Raw genomic sequence first — 6305 nt, forward strand, 5'->3', positions numbered from 1 at the left:
ATTTGCCCCAAATTCTTGGTGTAAGGATGGAGATCTAGACCCAGCTTGATGTTCAGTTCCCAGAAAGTCAGTTCAGTCTCTGAAAAATTGGAATGCTTCATTTTACCATATATTAAAAGTTTATGTTTCTGTATTCTCTATTCTATTTCACTGATTTTGCTTTTATGATACTACCATTTTTTTTGTTTTGTTTCATGGCAAATGGGGAAAATTGTCTAGAGGAAAATTTTTTTCCTTGCAACTTTCATTTTGATTATTCTTCAAATATGACTTAGGGTCATTTTGCCAACAAAACAAGACAGAGACAAACACACCGAAAAGAACCCCTATTACTATTTTGAAAGATAGATTATTCAGTTTATAGATTACTTTCAGGAAGAAGTATTATAGACTATATTAAAGAACCTGGTATCTCCAGCTAATTATTTCATTATTTTTTGTACGTTTCTCTATTGGGTCCTATGTTTTGGTTTTATTGACATCTTAACATATTTATCATCCCTAAATAAACCATCCTATTTATTAATGTCAGCATGCAGAATTAATTTCAGAACCCTGTTTGATAGATAAAAGAATAGCTACATATCCAAGAGAGCAGCCATTGGGGGTTCTGAAGACATGATATCCCCTTGTGTTTAATAAGAAGTCTTCTCTGATTAGGGCATTGAGTTGACAGTTTGTTCTGAGTGATGTATGTCTTCAAGTGTTCTGTATTTCCATAGCTACTTTTGTGAGAAACTGGGGAGGTTATACCAGGAAACTCCAGCCAGGAAGTGTTTTAAATGAGAAGTCTGTTCACTGACTAATAAATAATCCAATTTCGAGGCATAATTTATCTGATTTAGAGCTCTTCAGCATTGCAAATATTGTCCACGTCTTTATTTCACATCCATTCCTGCCATCTTATTCAATATGTGCATCTAACATCCACACATCCTTAATTTGTGTATGTGACTTCAAGCTATATTCAAGAAAGGGTGTGTGCCACCTTCTACCACCTGTCGTTGCTACTTTTTGTCAGATTGAACCAGCACTGGGATCTTGCTGCTCTTATCTAATTCCAACTCTAGCTCTTTTATGATAATCAAATGTCAATTGCTCAAGACCAGGAACGGAAAAGCACTATCCTGAATGCCTGAGGGTTCTAGAAAGAAAAGGTTGGACAATTTATATTTTTAATATAAGTGATTTAGAGCCTCAGGCTTTGATCCACTTAAGAGGAGAATCAAATTAACTGGCGATTAAATGAAGATAGAGGAGAAGTCTTTCTGGCTTCTGGGTTTTGTAAAGAACACGCACAGGTTACTGCTTCCAGTGTGGGGACTCACACCCTGAGCTGCGCATGGAAGGCTCTTCCAGAGCATTAAAATGACTAATCCTCAAGCCGCAACTGTGTAAATGACAGCTATGTTGAGCTGTCGCGCTGAAGACAAGTTTGGGCAGCAGAATTCGGAAAATCTCCGCATTTATTCTAATCAAAAACATAATTGAAGCGACAGAGTCCTAAATCTCCAATGAGCTAAGGGTTACTGGGGGTCTGGTTGGAATTGCAGATTGCAAAGAGCTACCTTGGTATCTTCTGAGACAGTGGACTGAATACAATTAAGCAATCTAAACTTCTAACAAATGTCCATGGGATTCTTATGATGGAAATTATGTCTCCTCTATGCAAGTGTGGCTCTCTCTACTTCCCATCTGATCTCTCCCACCTTCCTTTAATTCTGTACTCAAGAGATCATGCTTTTATTATTTATTTTATGAGTAGCACAACTTTGTTTTATCATCTTTTTGTGATTTTAATGAGAGTTTACAGAAAAATTGGGCTTCATTCATTCATTGCCGCACATTTTCCTCCCTCCCTCCTCCTCAAGTCCACTTTGTAATGCATATGTTGTTACAGGTGGTCAGTTTTCACACATCTAATGTCAAATCACACATTCCCTTCCAGAGGCCCCTGGCAAGGATATGGAGAGATAAGAACTCTTAATCACTGCTGGAGGCATTGTAAACTGATACAAACACTATGGAAGGTGGTCAGGTGAGAGCGCGGCCCAAGTCTGTGCACCGGGAGGAGTCCTGAGCGACTCGGGCCCCAAGTACGCCTCCACACCCGACAATCTGAGCCGCACCCAGTCTGGATCCAGCCTGTCCTTGGCATCTGCAGCAACCACTGAGCCAGAGAGTGTCCACTCAGGGGGCACATCTTCCCAGCGAGTGGAGTCACTGGAAGCTCTGCCCACTCTGAGCCGGAACCCGAGCAGAAGCACAGACCGGGACTGGGAGACGGCGTCCGCGGCCTCCTCTCTCGCCTCAGTGGCCGAGTACACAGGGCTGAAGCTCTTCAAGGAGCCCAGCAGCAAGTCCAACAAGCCCATCATCCACAATGCCATCTCACACTGCTGCCTGGCGGGGAAGGTCAACGAACCACACAAGAACTCCCTATTAGAGGAGCTGGAAAAGTGTGACGCCAACCACTACATCATCCTCTTCAGGGACGCGGGCTGTCAGTTCCGGGCACTCTACTGCTACTACCCCGACAACGAGGACATCTACAAGCTGACCGGCACGGGTCCCAAGAGCGTCACCAAGAGAATGATTGACAAACTGTACAAATACAGCTCAGACCGAAAACAGTTCAACCTGATTCCAGCAAAAACCATGTCTGTCAGCGTGGACGCACTCACCATACACAACCACCTATGGCAGCCCAAGCGGCCGGCCGTGCCAAAGAAGACGCAGACTCGAAAGTGACCCCTGTGGCCCCAGAGCGGGGCCTGCTGCACTGATAGGTGGCCATCCCCTTGGGCATGAACAACGACCGGAAGCCCCTCCCCAGCTCCCTGCACACACAGGTGTGGTGCAGTGGGACGGAAGGGCACTGCGTGCTGGTGACGTGGGCGCAGCCAGCCTGCCCCCCGACCGGGCGCTGGGGCGAGGTGCAGGCTGCCTCCTTTTACTTGAAGCCCCTCTGGGGTGGGGAATGACGGTCTGGGTTGCTCTTCTGATCTCTGCTCTCACCCCTTTGCACGTCCCCGGTACCCCTCACCTTGGCTGGAGTGTTCCGTGAGGTCACAGTGCCAGTAGGGATGGGGGTCAAGATGTCTGAGCGTTTCTGGAAAAGGGAACCTTTTCACCTGAGGAATTGTGTGGTATTTATGGATCGTGTCCACTGCCAGTGTTTATACCGGCCCTGAGATTCGGGACAGGTCCGTGTATTTTGCTGCTCAGCTTACTGCTTAGGCCAGCTCGGTCCTCGAGGACGTGGGCGCTGTCGTGTGCATGGTGACGTCCACAGCCGTGCAGACGGCTGGCTGACCTACAGTCGTGGAGCGTGAAGGTACGAGGTGCTGGAACGGCGTCTGCAAGCCAGCACCGCTCCCTGTGGACGTGGCGCTAACTCGGTTAACTTGAATAATCAGATTTTGGTAGAGTCTTTTTCACTCTGAGCATGTTCCTCTCAAAGGTGATGCACTTAGGATGGCAACTCTCTCGTGTTTCTTCTGTCACGACTCATCCCAGCCCCCTTTGCTCTGCCCAGTTCCTACTTCTGGAAGAATGGACGGATCATTTCGTTTGGTCACATATTTGAAAATGGGAAAGCGGTTTATTTCAGTCACTGCAGAGCCCCGAGGACGCGAGGTAGTCGTGGACCCTCCACGTTGCTCGGACGCTCACCGATGCTTTCCCAGGCAGATGCTGTCTAGGTACCAGCTGCCTCTCCGACTCCATTCTCGCTGGGTCCGCCCTCCGTCCACGCTGGGCACCTGGACCTCCTCTGAGCCCCCTGTGGGACTCACCTGCTGCTCGGCTGCCCTGATCGGACCTGGTTGCTGGAAGACTCTGGAGTAACTCACGTTAGCTTTGCACATACTTTCTTGGAAGTGTTACTTGAACATATTTCAAACTGCAGAGGAAATGAAAGATTAGTAGAAGAGTTAGAAACGAGCATAACTGTTGAGGACTTTAGACCAGGAGGTGAGTGAGCGGTTCTCCTCGAGGGGCGAGAACACGGCCCGGAAGCATGGGGCCTGGTGGTGGGCTGGCCTCGGCGCCCCGGCCCCTGGAGGAGAGGAGGGTCCACCGTGTTGTGCATCCCCGGCTCGCCACAGCTGTCCTGTACGTACGTGATCGCAGGCAGTGCAGCCACTCGACACCGAGTGTGACGTTGCGAGTGGACTTGGTCCCCGTGTGTCCCACGTGTGTGTGGTCCCCACTGTGCGTTTGACATTCTATTACCATATTTATTTTAAGGAAGCACTAACTTGAACTTGAGCACTATCAGCCACCCCACCCTAACCCCAGCCTTCTTCCAATATTGGGCCTTATCCTGAGCTGATTTGAATGTTAGCTCAAACAGTTGCAACTGCCTTCAAAGGCCTTTCCCACCTTGACTCACTTAAATTCTACCCTCTGGCAGCTACAGTGCTATCACTTCCATGAAACCTGTGCTATTTGCAAATTAAGATAATTTACACTTTCCTCCTGTGCCTTGTAATGGATCTGCAATTTCTCTCTTCAGTTTGGTTACATCTTAGCTGCAAGGAACTGAGTTCTTCATATCCTATTGTGTATCACCCATTACCTTCATTGGTCAATGTTGTTGTTTTTGTTAGGCACTGAGTTGAGTACACTCATAGCGATCCCATGAACAACAGATCCTGCTCTATCCCGTGACATTCTCACAATCTCTGACACTCTTTAGCCCATTTCTGTGGTCACTGTGCAATCCATCTGTTTGAGAGTCTTTCTCTCTCCGAGTCCTCACCTTTCTAAGCATGATGCCACTCTCCAAAGAATAGCCTCTTCTAGCAACAAGGTCAAATCATGTGAGACAAAGCTTTGTTATTTTTGTCTCCAAGGAGCACTCGGGTTCACTAAGATATATCTCTCTGTTCTTTTGGCAGTCCCTGGGATGTTCAGTACTCTTCTCCAACACCGCAATTCAAAGACCTCAATTCTCTGTCCTTCTTATTCATTTTCCAGCCCCCAGATGCATAACAAATGATTGAAAACACTATGGCATGAATTGGGCACACCTTACTCCTCAAAGTGACATCATTGCTCCTCAGTAATTTAGCGAGGTCCCTGACAACAGACTTTCCCAGACTTTCATCATCTGATCTCTTAACTGCTGGTACCAACAGTGTTGATTGTGGACCCAAGCATGATAAAATCATTAATACCTTCAATCCTTTCTCCATCTATCATAATGTTGACTGTTGGACCTGTGGTGGCAACCTTTGTCTTCTTGATGTTAAGATGTAACGCATACTGAAGGCTATTGTTTTTGATCTTCTGCAGCAAGTACTTCATATCCTCTTTATTTTCAGCAAACTTGTTTCATCTGCAAAACATGGGTTCTTGGTGAGTTTTCCTCTCATCCTGATGTCACATATCTCTTCATTGAGTCCGGCTTTGTGAATTATTTGCTCAGCCGACAGATTGAATAGGTATGGAGAAAGGATATATCCCTGGCACATGCCCTTCCTGATTTTAAACCATGCAGTGTCCCTTGTTCTTTTTGGGCAACAGCTTCTTGAACTAGGTGTAGGTTTCTCATGAGCATAATTGTGTTCTGGGAATTCCCATTCTTCTCAATGTTAGTCATAATTTGTTATTATCCACATATTGGATCTCTTTGCATAGTCAATAGCACACAAATAGACTTCATTCTAGTATTCTTTGTTTTCAGCCCAGATCCATCTGACATCAGCAATGATATCCATGGTGCCATGGCCTCTTTCAAACCCAGTTTGAATCATTACACTAGTTGTTGTGTGCCGTCGAGTCACCTGCAACTCGTAGCAACCCTATGTACAACAGCCCTAAACTCTTTTCTGTGCCAATCACACTGTCTCTGATACGCCCATCCTGATACCCCAGTCACTGAATCAATCCACCTCAGAGAGGGCCTTCCCCTCCTGCGCTGTCCCTCCACCCTACCGAACATGATGTACCTCTCCAAGGACCAGTCCCTCCCTGCAACATGTCCAAAGTATGTCAGAGGAAGCCTCAGAATTTTTGCCTCCAAGGAGTAGCCCAGTTTAACCCTTTCCAGGATGTATCCAGGAAGAGTGCAAATGGTCATTGCAAAGATAGAAGAGGAAGAGAAGACCAAAATGGATGTCAGAAGAGACTCTAAAAATTGCACTGGAGTCCAGAGAAGCCAAAGCAGAAGGAAGAATTCAAGATACTAAAGAGTTGAATAGAAGATTTCAAAAGGCAGCATGGGATGACAAAGTAAAATATTACAATGAAATGTGCAAGCAATTGGAGTCAGAAAATCAAAAGGGCCAAAGTCGCTC

At 46.3% G+C, this 6305-nt stretch overlaps 1 pseudogene; it reads left to right on the forward strand.

Moving 5' to 3' along the window:
* The first annotated feature begins 2023 nt into the window (after window positions 1-2023).
* LOC102847923 lies at window positions 2024-2751 on the forward strand (annotated as a pseudogene).
* The last annotated feature ends 3554 nt before the right edge of the window (window positions 2752-6305 follow it).

This window comes from Elephantulus edwardii, unplaced genomic scaffold (assembly GCF_000299155.1).
Source record: "Elephantulus edwardii isolate Elephantulus edwardi_28Jun2011 unplaced genomic scaffold, EleEdw1.0 scaffold00014, whole genome shotgun sequence".
Lineage (NCBI taxonomy): Eukaryota > Metazoa > Chordata > Mammalia > Macroscelidea > Macroscelididae > Elephantulus > Elephantulus edwardii.